Here is a 17,939-nt window from a genome sequence, read left to right as displayed (position 1 = left end):
GAGGGTTGTCTACCCTTCTATGTAAGGCAAAAAAGTTTGGGTCCACATAGGACAAAACAGTACTATATGCACAGCACTCATTTGTTATGGTAATGCTGGAAACTGCTCACATGAACTAAAAGACATAAAAATATATAAGTAAGATGATTAAAGGTACAGCAGTGGATACCTTTGTTTGTTTATCTGAATCATTAACATAACCATATTCAGAATAGTGAAAAATCCATGAAAATCATTGCAGACTGATGTTAATTCTAAATATTTCTCACTCATATGATCATTGTGAATCAGCGGTCATTTAAAATCTAATGTAGAGGTGCATCAGAGAATTAGGATATTTAGAAAGTGGTAACCTTTAAACATTTTAATGATTTGCAAGTGCTGAGTATAAGCTGACCTTTGTCTTTCTGCAACACTCAGCTGATTGATATACCTGCTAATGAATTCCAGCAGAGACTTATCTACACTTACCTGATCACTAGGCCATTCCCCTGCCAAATTACTGGAACAAATATCTGGAAGACATCATGTAGATATGCTTTGCATTCTGTGTGCTTTTTAAAGCATGACTATGTGCAATCTGTATAGTGTTGATGGTTGCTGCTTTAAAGACTTCTTTAAGATTGCAAAATTTCAGACGACTGTAAATTATATTATAATTACATTATAATGTATTGTCGTAATACAATAATGGCTTAAAGCAAAACTCCAGGCAGAAATAAAAGCTCTGTATTAATAATGAAAATTGTATTAATTGTATTGAATACAACTATAATAACTATTGATAAATAAAATTATTCAGTTTCTTCTTCATTCTATTGTACAGTCAAGTACATCAGAGCTCAGAAAAGGGGAGGCAAAAGCAAGTTTGGGCAGATTTGCTAGAGTGCATGAAATATGTTAGTTGGACATAAAAGCAGTGACCGGAACTTATTGGTTCATTACATTTCATTTTTTTTTTATTCACAGGAAAAGGGGGGGGGGGTATTTTGAAGACCAGCAATTGAAAATGCAGCAGAGAAATTTTTTACCTGCTAGACATGGATGTGCTGTGTGGCTGAGCTATGCAAATCTCAGTACTGGATCTACAGAACCTCAAATCTTTGGCACATAAAACAGATCTCATATATATTTCATCTTTGTATATAACAGTTTGCCCGGAGTTTAGCTTTATTGGTCAACTTTTATAAGAGAAATATGGATGAACACACACACCCAAGTGCACATTTTCTGCATGCTTTTGCTAATCTTTTAGCTTCAAAAGTTTCTTACCTTAAATTGCTTACCTTAAGTAAATAAAAACTGTTCATATAAATGTTTATCTGCAAACTTGTTTCGGGTCAGTAAGCCAACAGGCATGATTTTGTAAAGCTCTCCATGGCTATAGAGGATATACTTTTCATCAGTGAAGCTGGGTCTTCCAGCAAACCAGGAATGGATTTCTTAAAAGTAATTTGCTATTTCTTAGCAAAGGTTTTCAATCCTGCACCTGATCTATCCCAGGTTTGCTGGATCACCCAGCTTCTGTAACTGTATCTTCTCCAGCCATGGAGAGCTTTAATAAACCAGGCCCAATGTTTGAACCAATGTATAAGACAAAATGGAGGACAGGCAATTAACAAAATAAATAGTTATCAATGAAAGCCATCATGTTTCTTCCTGAGAATGATCTCTAAAATCTTGCCCTAAACAGAATAAATAAATTAATACATAAAGGTTAACTTTCCTTTAACTGACCTCAACAAGTTTTACATTCTCCTGCCAATGCTCCTGCCAGATCCACAGGTATGAACCACAAGCTGCTACAGAAGTATTTTCACATTAGAACAGCTATCTATCATACTTCCCAATAATAGGTGCTCACTTAAAAGGTCCTCTATGAACTAACCTTTCTCAACCGTTTTACCCCAGAGAAACCCCTAAAATAGTTTGCAAGTCCTGCTAAAATCAGTGCAATTGGTGTCAATTGGAAAAGTGCCCTTTACATTAGCGGTCAGTGGGAAGAGCGTTCTTCTAAATCCCACCTGTAAAGATATCCTAAATGATCTCTGGTCTCCTGTCCATTGTTCAGCCAAGTAGTCTTGGCTCAAGAATTACGCAAGTACCAACAAATGAATGGTCAATCATCCACCAGTTAAGGAACCCCTGGAGGTTAGGAATGACTAGTATACACTATTAGAGTAAATTCTATTCTTCACAATTCTTACATGAGTGAATGTGACTGTGGAATACCAGACAAATGCTGTCACTATTAGTGCATATAATCACAGCAATAATATTACTGCTTTAGTTAAGGAATTAAATTGATTTTTGCATATTTTTTCCAGCTAGTGTTTTAGTTACTATTTGTTCAGGTTTTATTTTTTGTTTTCTCATCTTTTAAAACACACTTTTTCCTCTTGTGAAATGAAGAAAAATATTGTTGTCCTATACTCATCTATTATTAACACATTAATCTGTGCAGGTTATAAAAAGTGTCATATTAGTAAGGCTCAATAGATACCCAGCTTGCTGCAGCAGCATTCTCTCTGTCATCACCAATCGTTTCTGTGCTAATGTTACATGCACAAAGTTGTATACTGCCTAATCATATATTTATAGAATAATTTTAATGCTCACGCTAACAAGTGTGTCCAGTGATAAAATATATAATTCTGTAACCTGTGTTAGTTTTTTAAAGAAGCATTTCCTAAGGACTGGTAATTCTTTCCCTCTTTTGTTTTTAAAGATAAATTGCTAATAAATGCAGTAATAAAATAATAGGGTAATAGTTTAGCCTTGCTTGGGACACAGCTGTACTTCCTTGACATTGTTCTGTTTCCAGGCCCCGTTCCTTCATGTTCCATTGGAATAAACATAATTTCGCACTCTAAACTTAAGTTGTTTTAATAGTGCTCTTTTTCCTCTTTAAAGCTTTCTCTAGGGAATCGACATGTATATACTTTACATGTTCTCGACCGGCCTAAACGTATAAATATACCACATATATCAAGCAGTGTGCAAAGAGGTTACCTTGTACAATATGTTGTACCACATACAGAGAAAGACACATTTTTGCTTGAAAGAGGTATTGAACATGGGCATCTAAGCCCAAATTTGCCCAATAATTACCAATATTGCCAATGACCTTCTTGGGCTACATTTTCCCCTATTATTGACTTACCATGCTTTGATGTTGGAGCCTCCAGCAAGAAAAACAGTAAATAGCACAACACTGATATCACTGAATCTCACGCAAAATTCCTGAGACTAGCAGTCAAAGGCAGCTATGTCATGTATATCTTAAATATACACTATTAGGAAACAATTATGTGGCTGGCTATTCCATGCTGTAGGCTACCACAGGACAGTGTTCCCTTTTTATTCCTGTTGACAGTGTCACTTATAACAGCAGAGAAGATGAGGAAAAAAGCTGTAATCTTCAACATTCTCAGTTTACTTTTGGCTGTGAATTGTCTCTCAGCATCCCCTGTTTTGAGGTTGTGAAGCTGAAGGGGAATTTGAGTTGTGCTGAGGCTAATGAGCAGAGTAGTTCTTGATCTGTCATGCACTGCCAATGGTTGTTGGGGCTTTATAGCCTCCCTGGTCCCTGTATCCAGTACCTGTTGTACCGTTAGGCTATGCTAATTTGCTGCTGCTGTATGAATTTGTCTGATTTTCTGCTGACTTTGCCTTTTCCTGACCCTTGGAGTGTACGCTGTTTGGACTGACCTTTTGACTGTGACCCTGACTCTTCTTTGTGTTTCCCCTTGGATACCTCATCTGGTAGACTGATTGCCTTTGTAAGACCTTGTATTACTTTATCTGTGGGCTCTGGGTCTTTTGCCAGCCCTTCCCAGACACAATCCCTTGCCCCCCCCTTCTGTGGACAACCGTGTACTGGGAGACCCACCCAATCTCCTGAGGTTTAGCAGGACCTGGCAATGGGCTTTATAGGTGAGTGGAGGCTTGCAGGCAAGTACAGCTCCATTGATGGCTTAGAGGGACATAAGACTATGAGCATTCATATTAGATTTTTCTTCAGAGGATGTTTATGTAAATGGCTGTTAAGTTTCTGGTGTATTCATCTAAATGGGTAAAATAGTTGAATTTATTAGTTTTGGTTGAATTGCAAAAAAGACTGCATTTAAGACCTGTATAACTGCCACTTTTATTTTTAGACCCCGCACCAATACCTGAGGGGATGACACAATCATGGAACTGACCATTCTACCCTAAATTCTCTCTTATTTTCTCCTCCTGATGAAGTGGATTGTTTCCACGAAACGCGTCGAGTAATGAACAAAGATCAAATAAGGATACAGAGAGATTTATGTATATTATTTTAAATTATTTTAATGTGTATGAACAATTGATGTGGTATGTTAATCAATAAATGTTTAAATTCCTTGAAATATTACCAAGTAAGTTTATTCATTCTTCTTTCTTACTCAATTTTACCAAATATGTGTTTTAAACCCACAAGCTATACCCTTCTTGCTGTCCCCAATCATGGTAAAAATAATAATATTCAATCTACTTCTATCCATATTGAAATATATCACTTTAAAAGCAATCTTGACAGCAATCATCACTTACCAATTCATATATCACTACTACCATTACCTACCATGCTTATACATAACTTTTACCATAGTTACTGTACATAATTGCCTTACAATTTGTCTTTATTATTTGATTAATGAATGTTCTTTGAAATAATATGTACTCTTATATTGATGTTAGTTACCCATCTCAAGCTCCTCTGATAAAGCCAATTAGGCAAAACGTGTCGGGGTTAAGAGTTTTATGAACTTTGTTTAAAGTGTTCCAAGCAGTCTATTCCCTCATGGGCAAAAAGGACAAAATCACAAGATAACCATACATTTTATCCATTTTAGTAGTATATGCTATAACAGTATTGTCTGTTTCTTCCTACTCCAGTGGTCAGACTCCAACACACTGACAAATAAATGGCTGTGAACAGTGAGGAGCTGGCACATTCCACAGCCCCACTACTAGCCATCTTTACCCTACTGAACAGAGTTTAATGAAATGGAATAATTTCCTTTGGTGAACCTCAACACATAGTTGCCATATTGGGGTAAGCAAAATCTGCCACTAAGCAGAGTCCACGGTTCATCCTGCAGTAATTCCCCAATATTAATCATTGCCTAGTCTATCTATATCTAGAAATAATAGGGTTTGACCGTTACTGTAAGAAAACTAAGACAAATGTTTGAACTATTTCTCTTCATAGCTCCTTCTGCTAATTATCAATATAATGAATAACATTTGTTTATGTTGCTTGTGCCATATTGCACTATACTATACTATATTGTATTGAAATCTGCTAAAATTGTAGGCAATATTTTGTATACATTACAGCTGTTCTAAATAAAAGTAAAACACATCCAAGTAAATTATTCTTCTCAAATCAGGTAATCATTGAAATAGTAATCATAAGTAGACGGATGCAAAATCCTGAAATGGGTCAATTCATAGAAATAATAAATCAGCTTCTATATCATCAAATGAGTAATTTTCATTGAACCTCCTCTGGGAAATAAGTTAATTTAAAGGAATAAAAAAATCGAGAACAGCCTGTACCTTTATGTAATGAACATTTAAATACATCTACTTTTTTATTGAGAAGAAACTGAAGATGTATAATCATGATGGATTTTTAAAGCATGATTTGTAACCACTGCTGACATATTCATGTTTTAATGCAATTGCTCTAAACCAATGTTTGAACGGGCAACAATTCCTGCCAGCTCACAATACACTTGGCTGGCCAGGTGCCCCGTCCGCTGTGTTTCAAGATTCATAATTCAAAAAAGGGTCTCAGATAATAGGCTTTCCCAGAAGCTGAGCTCTTAAGTGTTTTGGAAATTCTCGCACATTTACATTTGCATTTTCAAAACATATTTTATATATCGCTCTTCTTCAATTCCAGAGGTATTTTAGCCTGAATGGGGGATAAACCGAAACAAAAAAGCTTCAGTAATTAAAAAAATGGCATCTCAAAGAAGCATAACATTTTAGGTATATCCAGCGATTCTTCTTATTGCATATAAAATTCTTTTTATGTGGTAACCAGTAAATTATATTTAAAGTTTTATAGCATACCTGTTATTTCTAATAGAAGGTTTCTATTCTATATATTTATCTATTTCTATCTGATTCTGCATGTAGCTTATTAATCAGCATGGTGCCAAATTAGGTAAGGACAATGATGGTTGCAGAAATTATATTCTGGGTTCAGTTCACATCAATTTGTGATCTGCATTATGCTTTCATTTTCTACCTATATTGTATTTGTAAGGATTTAATCAAAATGATACAGTTTTATCCCACAGCCTTACCAATTATTTAAAGTTAAATATTCTTAATTTCCCTATGTTTGCAGTAACAGGGTGTTTTCATGCATAACGCAATGAATGACCCTCCAGTCCCAGAGATACTAGGTTTGAGCTTTGCAGGACATCTCATCATCATGGACATCTTTATGAAGTTGTAGCTCTCTTTGTGTTTATGTGGGTTTACCTTATGGGGCTGATTTATTAAAGTGATCCAAGGATAGAGAAAATACACTTTTATCAGTGAAGCTGGGTGATCCAGCAAACTTGGAATGGATTTATTCAAAGGCATTTGCTAGCAAATGTTTTGAATCCTGGATCAGATCCTTTCCAGGTTTGCTGGATCACCCAGCTTCATTGATGAAAATGTATCCTCTCCAGCCTTGGAGAGATTTAATAAATCAGGCCCCATGTTTTCAGGACCTTTGATTTTCTCCCATATCCCAAAAAATATTATTAGGTTAAGTGGCTTCTCCAAGTTTTATGATGGGATATGTTGATGGCATACGTATATTGCAAGGACATTGTATTGTGAGCTTCTCGGAAGGACAGTTAGTGACATGACTATGTATTTAAAGCACTTCTAAAAATGTCATGAATTTTTAGGACATGAGTGAAAAAGTCCTCTAGTAGGAAAAAAAACAGAAAAAGTCAACTACATTATTTAGTATAGTAAGGAAAGTTGCAGAAGGATTTGAACTTAATTGGAACCTAATTATTTGTTCCAGTGACTATTGAACCCCCCCCCATTTTCGGTTTGGGTATCAAAGAGACATAAAATAAAAAAATCCTCAGTAAAGTTAGAGACAGATATAAAAACTTGACAACAATTTTATCTCTTTCCCAATACAAAAAGTTTTGCCCATAAACACTCTATACATTGCTACACTGTACAATTATCCTTTAATCCATCTTCGTACAATGGGTTCCTGCACCTTAAGTTTGATCATCCTAATATCTGCATAAGTGATATATATTGTGCTCTGTGGGAAAACCCAGACTATAGAGAGAATGTTCTGTTTTAATGTCACTTTATGCAAAAGTAATACCTCCTGAGAGTCCACTCTGTGCAGACCATATGGCAATTGGCTCACTTAACAAGATCATCAGGCAGAATGAACTTACCAAGAAGACTCAAAATAAAATCTTATGCAGTTAATTCTATAGTAACTAAACATAGAATATCTTCTTTGTTTTCTGCAAAGTGAATTATCCCATTTCTATGGGATATATCGCGTGAATATATACAGTCTTTGATGGAGATAGTGAAATAGCCTGTCTTGCTCTTCGAGCCCAGGTGAACCTGATGATGGTGACTGGGATTCCAAGGGGCATGAGTGCTAGCAGGTATAGCATAGCCTGAACCTCAAGACTGGTACAGGTTGGCAGGAGTCTTCCACTAAGCAGGAAAATGATTAAAAGTTTGTCAATGGCAGATGCTCAAAACAGGAAGCCACAGACAAGATATTATTCCAAAGACAAGCTTGGTCAGTGAAATTCAGACACTTCAGAAAAAGCAAAAGAAAAAGAAAAAGCAACAAGCAAAAGAATAATCCAGAGGTCATGAAAGTGAGCCAAGGTCAACACAAAGAGCTTGATTTATTGAAGCTCTCCAAGGCTGCAGAAGATACAATTTCATCAGTGAACCAAGTGTGTGATCAGGCAAACCTGCAATGAATCTGTCCAAGCATTGAAAACATTTGATAACAAATAGCAAGTGACTTTTAAGAAATCCATTCCAAGTTTGCTGGTCACCCAGGTTCACTAATGAAAGAGTATCTTCTCCAGCCTTGGAGAAATTGAATAAATCAGGCCCAAAGCATCTAATGATACAGTTTAGGCAGAGAAACAGCTTAAGATCATTTCTCAAGGAAGATGAACCTTAAGTCGCTCACCAATGTGCATGCTGTGCTGCATGCATGAGAATGAAATGTTCATACTGACAAGGCATATGCTAAGGTATAGGCATGCCTTCGAGCCAACTAGCTAATTAATCTTTTCAGGTTAACTTCCTTAGTAAATGCAGTGAAAAAAATTGGCTTGCAATGTAAATATACGAAAAATGACATGCATGGTTGCATGGTTGAAGTCATCAAAACTTTACCCCATTCGCTAAGCTAGATGGAATCTCAGGACAAAGTAAAGGGAAGAAAATAAACGGCCTAAATTGCTTTTTTAAGTCTACATCATTGCAGGTAGCTCAAGAATATTCTGTTTTTCTTCATAAAAAATGTAACAAACTTGGAAAAACAAAAATTAGAATCGATACAATTTCATCCGTAAACTCCGGCGATCCAACAAACTTGGAATAGACTTCTCACAGATCATTTGCTATTTGCTAGCAAATGTTTTCAATCCTGGACTAGATCCATTCCTGGATTTTTTGGATCACCCAGCTTTACTGATAAAAGTGTATGCTCTCCAGTCTTGGCCCAATGCAAGAAAATGTGCAAACATACAAGGATGTAAATATTATTGTAAAGTGTTGCCCCTTATTAAACACAACTAAACGTATCTAGAAAAATCAGGTTTTGTTTGAGCCTTCATATTCAATCAAAAAACAAGCAAACTGTTTTAATATTTCCTTACATAGTAATAATAGTCTGGAGTTCTTTTTTTTTATTGATTTGGAACCCATTTCCCATACAAGATGATATACTCATGCAAGGAGTTCACAAAGTAAAAAATAGATATAAAAGGATTTTAATTACAACCAAAATGATAGACTATTTTCTATGCAGCTCTGTTTTAAATAAGTAATTATAAAGATTGTTTTAGACATTAAAAAAGTGTGCATTGTATATTAATCTGCCAATTATGTCACAGGAAATTGTATTCCAGATTCGACTTTCAGTCAGTAATTCTGTTTTTGTTCACTTAAATGTGCATATCATTTCATCATGCTGTACAACATGTTTACCCTAATCAAAAATGGTAATGTAAAACCCAAGATCAATTAATCCATGGTGTGGGCAAATACAATCTTAAGCAATTGAATTAAGTAAACTTTCCTCCGGAGAGCTTCAAACAGAAGAGAAACTTACTAAAACCAACCAGAACCAATTATTTTCTGATTAATCCTCCAGAGTGACATATAATCAGTATGACACAGATGACAGAATGAATTATGTCAAATAATTAAAAAAAGCACCTAGGTATGATTTAAAGGTAAAACAGTCTGTTTTATGCATAACTTTTGTTACGTCCTATGTTATGAATATTTGAATCATCTTCGAGAGGTAGTTTAAGGTAGTTCACAAGTTTAGTTACAGGGGGTTTCCACTTACAGCAAGAAACATATACTACTGAATTCTCTGCCAATGTGGCTGACCTATGGCTTACAATGACAAATTTATTTTCCTTGGACTTGGGAACTTTTGAGAGCAGAAAAATGAGATTGGTCTGAATTGGCTGGGTAATGGACTAGATCACAGATAGAACCCCTGTGTAAGGCTATGTACACACGGGCAATAATTGTTATTGGAAAGGATCTTTCACAATCCTTACCAACGACAGGCACCACTGTTCTACTCTATGGGGGAGGGGGAGAGCGACGGAGCAGCACCCCGTGGGGCTCTCTCACCTTGACTTTCATGACTGCCATGACGGTCGTTCGGATGATGGACAACAAGCGCTGTATACAAGCAAGATTCTTGTCCGATATCAGTCCTGAGTGTGTACCTAGCCTAGGAAAACCCCAAGCCTACTATTAGGGGTCAAGAAATAAAGGAAGGGTGGGCCTAATGGCAGTCAATGGCAATGACATCATTCTAAAGGGGAAAACACAGAAATGATCAAATGAACGATGGGCAAAATAATATAATTATTATATTTAATGCAAATTGCAACTAACATTAACACAGCCGTGTCATCCCTATTGCAAGGGTTTATATTTTTTGTAGTAGCATAAGAGCAATTAGGAAACATATTAATATGTACACATTTGTTTTCCAGTTTGTAGTGCTTTGATCTCCATTCTTGATGAAGTGGACAATACAGACCTGTGAAATGTGTTGTGAAAAACAGCAGTCTGGCTGACACTTCATACCAATACAAAGTAATTTGTCATCTTAGTTCAATATTCTTAGTTAATTTGCTGAATTAATCAAGATTTATCATAGGGGTGTTGTTACAACAGCTCTCTACACTATGAAATGTATGCACCATACTGCTAAGGAACATTTGGTCCAAACAGGTGTGAATACACTCTCATACATATCATATATACATACAATTTTTAGATGTACATTTTTGAATGATATTTTGATTATCAATATGATTAAAGTTTTTAATTTTTGATACATAACAAAGGATTGTTTGATATTAAGAAATTAACACTTAGCACTATATTGTTGGTCATTAAAAGTCCCAAGATGTTCTTGCCTTGTCAGTTTGTACTGTCCTATACACTGTAAAAACATTTATTCACAACTTTCTGAAATTTACATCAATAAAAGCTATTCCTACTTCCAGTGGAACAATGCAAATAGACAAATCCTTCAAATAACGAGATGTGGATGCCCTAGATTGCAGTTTAAATATTTAGTTGGAGCTTATGTCATTGATTTTTGTAAAAATAGTAATTATAAAAAAAAATTGAATGCTTTAAGACATCCCAAAGCATGTTATGTGAAAAATTTGTTTATTTAGGTTGTTTCTTTTTAGGCCACAAAGTTATGGATAAAATGGAAAGTACAGGTGCAACAACCTTACCAGGTATTTTATAACTATATGAGGTTAAGGGATCAGGACGGAAATGCTGATTTCTAGTATTTTTATTTCTCTAGTGGTTGAACTTGATGGACTTTCAACCTGACTATATAACTATGTAAGGGACTTAATTCATAAAGTTGGTAGCCAAGCTTAAAATCATGTTTCTGTTTTAGAACTTCATTTAATGAGAAAACTACATTCTTTCCACTTTGGACATGATCCCTTAGGTGCCCTATCTACACTAGCCATTTTGGTCACAATATAATTCAGGGGTGCAATAAACATAAAAAAAATGGTGGAAATAGATTTTTGAACTCCAACTAGAATCATCCTGTAGAACAGAACTGAATGATGTTCATGATGAGTTTCTGACTGGCCCAAATTTGAACAGCAATACAAATCCTAGATGGAAGTATAGATTTAAATGGACCTAATGTGAGACAGGAAAATGGCAACTTAACCCCAGATAACAGAGAGAGAAATTGCAGATCACTTTAGGCACCAATGTTTTGTTTGGTACTTTGATCCATTAAAAGAAGTGGAAAAATAATACATCTATTGGCAATGTTAGGAAACCTGAAGCTCTCTATGTCATCTACTGGTGGCAATGTGGTTAGAATATCTTGAGTGTGCAATTGTGCCTTTTATTGAAAAGTCCCTGGCTAGGAAGCTAGATTCTGTCCATGGTGGTTACAGAGCTCTAGGCATTGATCCAAACAGCCTTGTTTATGGAGATAACTATTTAGACAGAGGCACAGTCATGTCTAAGCTGAAAATGGTCTTCTCCAAACTGTTGCCACAAGACTGGAAGAGAACAATTGTGCAAAATGTCTTTGTATGCTGTAGCATTAGGAGTACCATTCACTACAGGCACCTAATTTGGAGAAGTATCTACATAATTTGACCCTACAGTGTCTTGACATTGCACTAATGACAGTCTTGTGCACTGGCCAAGCTCAGACTGAGGGTCATAGTGAACCTTGTGACTGTCATTGCCACCTTTCAGTTTTTTTTTCTATGCTTTTCTTTTTTTTTTTTTTTTTCAAGCCTTTGCTTCTCAGGACAGTGTATTTAATTATTTCAAACTTAACAGGCATATGGTGTTTCTGTATAAATGGATTTACAAGATACAGCACCATTCAGGCTATGGCAAGAAAGTACAAAGAGTAGCTTTGTCAGCTCTATTTCTGCAATAGGTATGTTTCATTTTATCTTTAATTTATACTTGCCATGGAGCTTTTAGATGAAGGGCAGGGAAGGCATACGGTAATTCTATGCAGCTTACTTTTAACTGAAAACTATTTGAGTGAAGCTGCAAGTGGAGATGCTGGGGCTAGCTTTGTCAGCTGTCTTCATGAAAGAATGTTTAATTTTCATCCTGATTTTACACTTACTGCAGTGAAATGTAGACAAAAGTATCAGCAACATCGCACATCTTCTATAAAACAACAGGAGTTAAGCCTAAAAAAAAAAAAAAGAAAGTTCTGTTAGTGTTGGAATCAATAGGGTAGGAACAATAATAATGCTTGATAACATAGTACAGAAAAGTCCTAAAATCGAAATGCTAGAAAAGATTTTTTATGGTCGAGCATTATAGGCACCCTGTGATGATAAAAGTAGATGTTTTGCAAGGAAATTAGAGAGTGTTCTCTTTTTGTTCTGTAGTAACGTTTTATGTGTTTGTTCATCCTTTAGATCACTGTGATGCTAGAATTTTAGCTTTATACAAAAGACCTGTTGTCAATGACCCAACATATGATCTTGTTCTTGTGTAAACACAGAGCAAATTATTATGTTGGAAAAGGTCATCACTACTACTACTTTGTTAGAATTTAAAAAAAAAATCCTCATCCTTTGGCCGCCAATGATCAGTTCCAGAACTGTGGACTTACATTTACTACCTAAAGTCTAAATGGAATCAAAACAGTATTATTTTAAACAACATCAAACTACTGAGCATCACAGGCAATACAATTCACATTACCACTATTTACACTAAATAATGCAATGTGGCAGTATATAGGGAAAATAGTTTTATTTATTTTTTTTGTATTGTTTTTCCTATGTTAGCAGCCCAGGAGACAATTGATTAGTATAAACGTGCATTAACCTTGGCTATGCAAATAATGTATAAATATTTATTACAAACAGATTCATTTTAAAAGCCCTTTGATATGTGATAGTAAAAATACCATTCACATGGAATGAAAAATAATATTTACCTAATTTGGTTACAAATAATGAGTTAAATACAGAGTAATTAAATCAAAGAAGGCAAAATTAAAGGTAAACTTCAGCTTTATTTTAACTTTAATTTCAATCTGCTGCTTTGTACTATTTTCAGGAGGAGCAAACCACATTGCAGGTTAATGCGAATGCATGCGCTGTCCTTGCGGTTGTGGTGCAGATCTTTCTGTAGAGAAGGGAATGCAACCACACAGTGACATGTTAGTTCTAGAAATTGTACTTCCGTGTACAAACACATGCACAAAATGGTTTCGAATCGGTTGTAAGAGTGGTTGAGTCTGCAGTACGAGTCTGCAGTACAAGTCTGCAACGGCCTTTGATTGTTTGTATCCCAAAAAGCTTGAAATATAATTTCCTTAGTTTAAGGTTGTATCAATCTTACAATCTTACACACAAAAAGTCAAGTCTGACTGGAATCTTATTGGTCCGACAGTTTGTTTTCGGCTATGGTTGGAGACCAGAACATTTTAATGAAAGCAATACACATACTCCATAACTAAAGTCTCATTGTTTAGAATGTAAAGGGATGACAAGTGACTCTTACAAATGTACGACAGGGGGCTGAGAAGTTCCTGGCTTTGCCCCCTTCCAAATTAAATGAGAAAAATGAATGTGGGGGCATATGACAGCCTAATATCTAAGTATGTAACTGTGCAAATATCAGGTCTTTGCGATTCTTAAATCTGTTCCTTCTTTTAGTGAGAAGCTGTGATGGCAGAGGCACAAGCAAGTTTCACATCGTTGGAGTTACGGGCCGTCATGCAGTTTTTGTTTCTCCAGGGAAAGTCAGCAAAGGACATTCACACTGAGAAGTCACAAACACTGGGGGAGAAGTGTCCTTCCTACAGCTCTGTCATAACCAGGATATCTCGTTTCAAGACTGTGCATTTCACTGTTAAAGATGAGCCCTCTAATGGGCGCCCCCCAACCTCAACTGACCCGGCAGCCTGTTTGGTTTGTTATCACTACTATCCTAGACATGCACAAGCTTTCAGTAAAGTGGGTGCCGAAATGTTTGAACAGTGATCAGAAGAAGGAACAAGTTGAAGCATCCAAAGCCGTTTTGGCCCATTTTGAAGCTGCACAGGACTTTTTGGCTAGGTTAGTGACTGAGGATGAAACCTGGCTCCACATCTATGATCCTGAAACCAAGGAACAGTTAAAGGAATGGCACCACAGCCGATCCCCGCAGCCAAAGAAGTTCAGAACCCAGAAATCAGCAAAAAAAGTAATGGTGTCTATTTTCTGGGACAAAGACAGTATTCTTTTGGTGGACTACTTACCTCAGGGCTCTAGTATCACTGGACAGTATTCTGCTAAACTCCTGGACCAGCTGAAGGAGGCAATTAGAATAAAACGCAGTGGAAAGTTGACCAAAGGGATCCTTTTTTTGCAAGACAATGCACCTTCGCACACGCCCAACGTTGTGGCTGCCAAATTAAACACCCTGGGTTTCCAATTGGCCAATTCGGACTATTATCTGTTCCCGAATTGGAAGAAACACCTGAAGGGGCAACATTTTGAGGACATTTCTGATGTCAAGATGCTGCTGAAAGCTGGTTTGCGGACCAACCAAAGGACTTTTATTTCAACGGTTTGGAAAAGCTGCAACTATGCTGTACCAAAGTGCATCAGTCTCAGGGGGGAATATGTTGAATAAATGTGCTATTTCATAACTCTAGCTCTTCTCTTTCCGGGCAAAGCCAGGAACTTCTCAGCACCCCCTGGTACATTAAAGACAGTGTGCAGCTCCACAAAAATTTGCCATTTTTATCTGCAGGGGCCTGGTGGCTTAGTTGAGAGTCTGAAAGCAAGATTGGACATTTGCCTTTGTGTGTTGGCTCCAAGGGAAACAGAAGAAGAAGGGAAATTAAAATGTTGATGAATACCTCAAATGTGAGGGAAACACCTGAAGCTAAAAACCTTGAAAATTCAAACAATTGCATTAGAGCATACCTACATATCTGGTTGGTAGTATTGGATTGTATTTACAGAATAATTTCAAGAATGTGCTTTGTAAACTGGTTTTTCATCAAACACTGTGTCCTTTGGAAAGAAGAATATTCTCCAGCTAATAGGTGTTCATGATTGGACACATTAGTCATGTTGGATAATGTTATCAAGAAGACTATTGGGTTACAATAGTTACAATGACATTGCACATCCAGTGTCCAGTGTCACCTGTGCAACTGTGTGAAACCAGGAATGCTCTCATTCCTTTTCTGAAATACCAATATAAATTGCTCACATTATACAGGAATAGATCTTAAATGAGAGAATCTATCAGTCTTTCAGTTTAAAATACTCCTATAATCTGTGGGGACTAAAAAATCCCTTTTAAATATTCATGAGCACAAAGAATCTATCAAGCAGGAACAAATCTTCTATTTTTGTTAAGGCAACACACAAGAAACATGTCCATCAGCTCTCTAGGTGGTACACCAAATGGCCTTGAAATCCTTTGTTATAGACTGGAGGATAAGAAATGAGAAAATAGCTGAGAATAAAAAATAAGAAGGATGTATTAATACGCCAAGGGAATTTCACAGCTTTAACAAAAATAATCATCTAAAACTTAAAGTTTGAATGACATTTTTTCAAGCACAGACAACATCAAAAGTAAAGGTAGAGTATTGTTTGAAGAATATAAAAAAAAGTATTGACAAAGGCTGTTTTGATAAATATGGAGCCACTGGTGAAGGCTTATAGGAAAAGTGCACTTTTTACATAAACACTTTTAAATAAACCATCCTTATTCCTTTTTCCTCTTTCCCCTGACCTACACTAACCCACACCTTTCCCCCACACATGTATATTTACTAAAATTAGATAGTTCTTGCTTCTGCTATTTATTTAGATCCAATTCTTCAAGTTTTCATTTTCTGCCCAACCCTGCAAATTACAGCTTTTCATGGACTTCTGTGGGCCTCTGTCTGTTTGCTGTCCTTGTCTTCTTTCTCCGTCAAAAGCCTCTGGCCCTTATCAAGTTGCATGACAACTATCAACATTTCACTTATTTCCTGTGAGCTCATCTACATCATCATAGAGCCTGATTTCAACCCTCTCAAGGACTAAAAATATCCCATTATCATCTAAAATATTGCAAGGTAAGAGTAAGTAGAGGGTCTGTAATGGTTTTGAGTGGCTTTCAAGAGTATCAGTGGTCATTGTATTCATTTTTTTTTCTTTGCTTCTCTGACCTGCTGCTTGTTCTGGATGCCTGTGCCTTGCTTGAGCCTTTGCCTTGCCTAACCAATTTTGCCTCTCACCTCATCCCTTAGTATTTCCCTGGATCTGCCATTACTTGATCTTCGCTTGCCTTGCTGACTTAATTTCCGTTCTCAACCCTTAGTTTTTTGATGGTTTATGTAAACTTCGGTTGCCTAACCCTCACTTGCTTTGCCGGCTTGCCTCTTTTCTTACTCTTTCTCCAATCTACCTGACCCACAGTTTTAGAAACGGTCTGTCTTTGACTAGCAGTACAATCCCCTTTGCTATCCCAGTTTGAGTATATATCTTAATGGGGGCAACTTGGTGTCAGCCTGCAGCACAACACTCCTACCACTATAGGTCCTAAAATAGACTAATAATTTTGGCGCCTTAATCATATAGGTTGCCAATTACACAGGCTCGCTCGCTGTTCTGGTTCAAATTTAAGCTTTAACCCACTACTGGCTTCCTGGGTCAGTGGCACTGTGTGCCAAGGAGTCACCTTGACAAAAAGTTGGATAAACATTTCTGTTTGGTACACAAGCAAAACCGACAACACCACCAACCTAATCTCCTCAAAATGAAATAGGATTTCGTTTTTGCTGGAGTTGAGCCTAATAGTGTTTGAAAAAAATATAATCACTCACTGTAAACATCCATAGGATAAAATACTGATAATCTTACTTGTTGCATGCTGTAAATACTATCTGATCTAATGTTTTAGCAATGTGAAAGTGTACCTGAGGTTTATAGCTTCTATTTACACCAAGGATGTTGTAGGACACACTGTTAATATGACACATAATGGTTTAAATAAAGAATAGTCTGTGTTTCATACTTTTTTATTGTTCTGCTAACTGAATGGGTAAAAAAGACATATAATTCTCTGTATTGCATACACTGGATGCTGGTATATCAATTGATTTCTAATGTGTTCATCGGCATTTGTTTCACTTGCAAAACATATCAATTCAGCACATAATATAATGGTTCTCTACACCTATAAAAAAAGGAATGTTAGATAATGACAATCAACATATTCTATCTTTTCAGCAAAGTCTTTACTGTGTTCTGCTGGAAATTAACTGAGATTGTATACAAAGATGCATACCATGTTTATGAAAATAATATTATAAATTACATATATTAGTATTATATTATATATTAGTTATAGTATTACAGATTAAAGGATTGAGGTACTTTTATCTATCCCAAATCTCCTTCACTCCCCTGTACTGTTGTAAACCAACCCACCCTCCCATTCTGCTGTTCAGTACTTACTGAGATGCAAGTGCCAGGACCGGCTCTTACATTCCCTTTGCACTTGCATTAGTGCAGTACATCCCTTTTGACCTCAATGGGCTGTTTCCTAACAAGGAGAAATGGGGAAATAGTCTAGGCCTTGTGGCATAGATCTCTGTGTCTTAG

The sequence above is a fragment of the Pyxicephalus adspersus genome, chromosome 1 (assembly GCF_032062135.1).
Source record: "Pyxicephalus adspersus chromosome 1, UCB_Pads_2.0, whole genome shotgun sequence".
Classification (NCBI taxonomy): domain Eukaryota; kingdom Metazoa; phylum Chordata; class Amphibia; order Anura; family Pyxicephalidae; genus Pyxicephalus; species Pyxicephalus adspersus.
The sequence above is the reverse complement of the archived record's forward strand: the minus strand, read 5'-3'. Positions refer to the sequence as shown.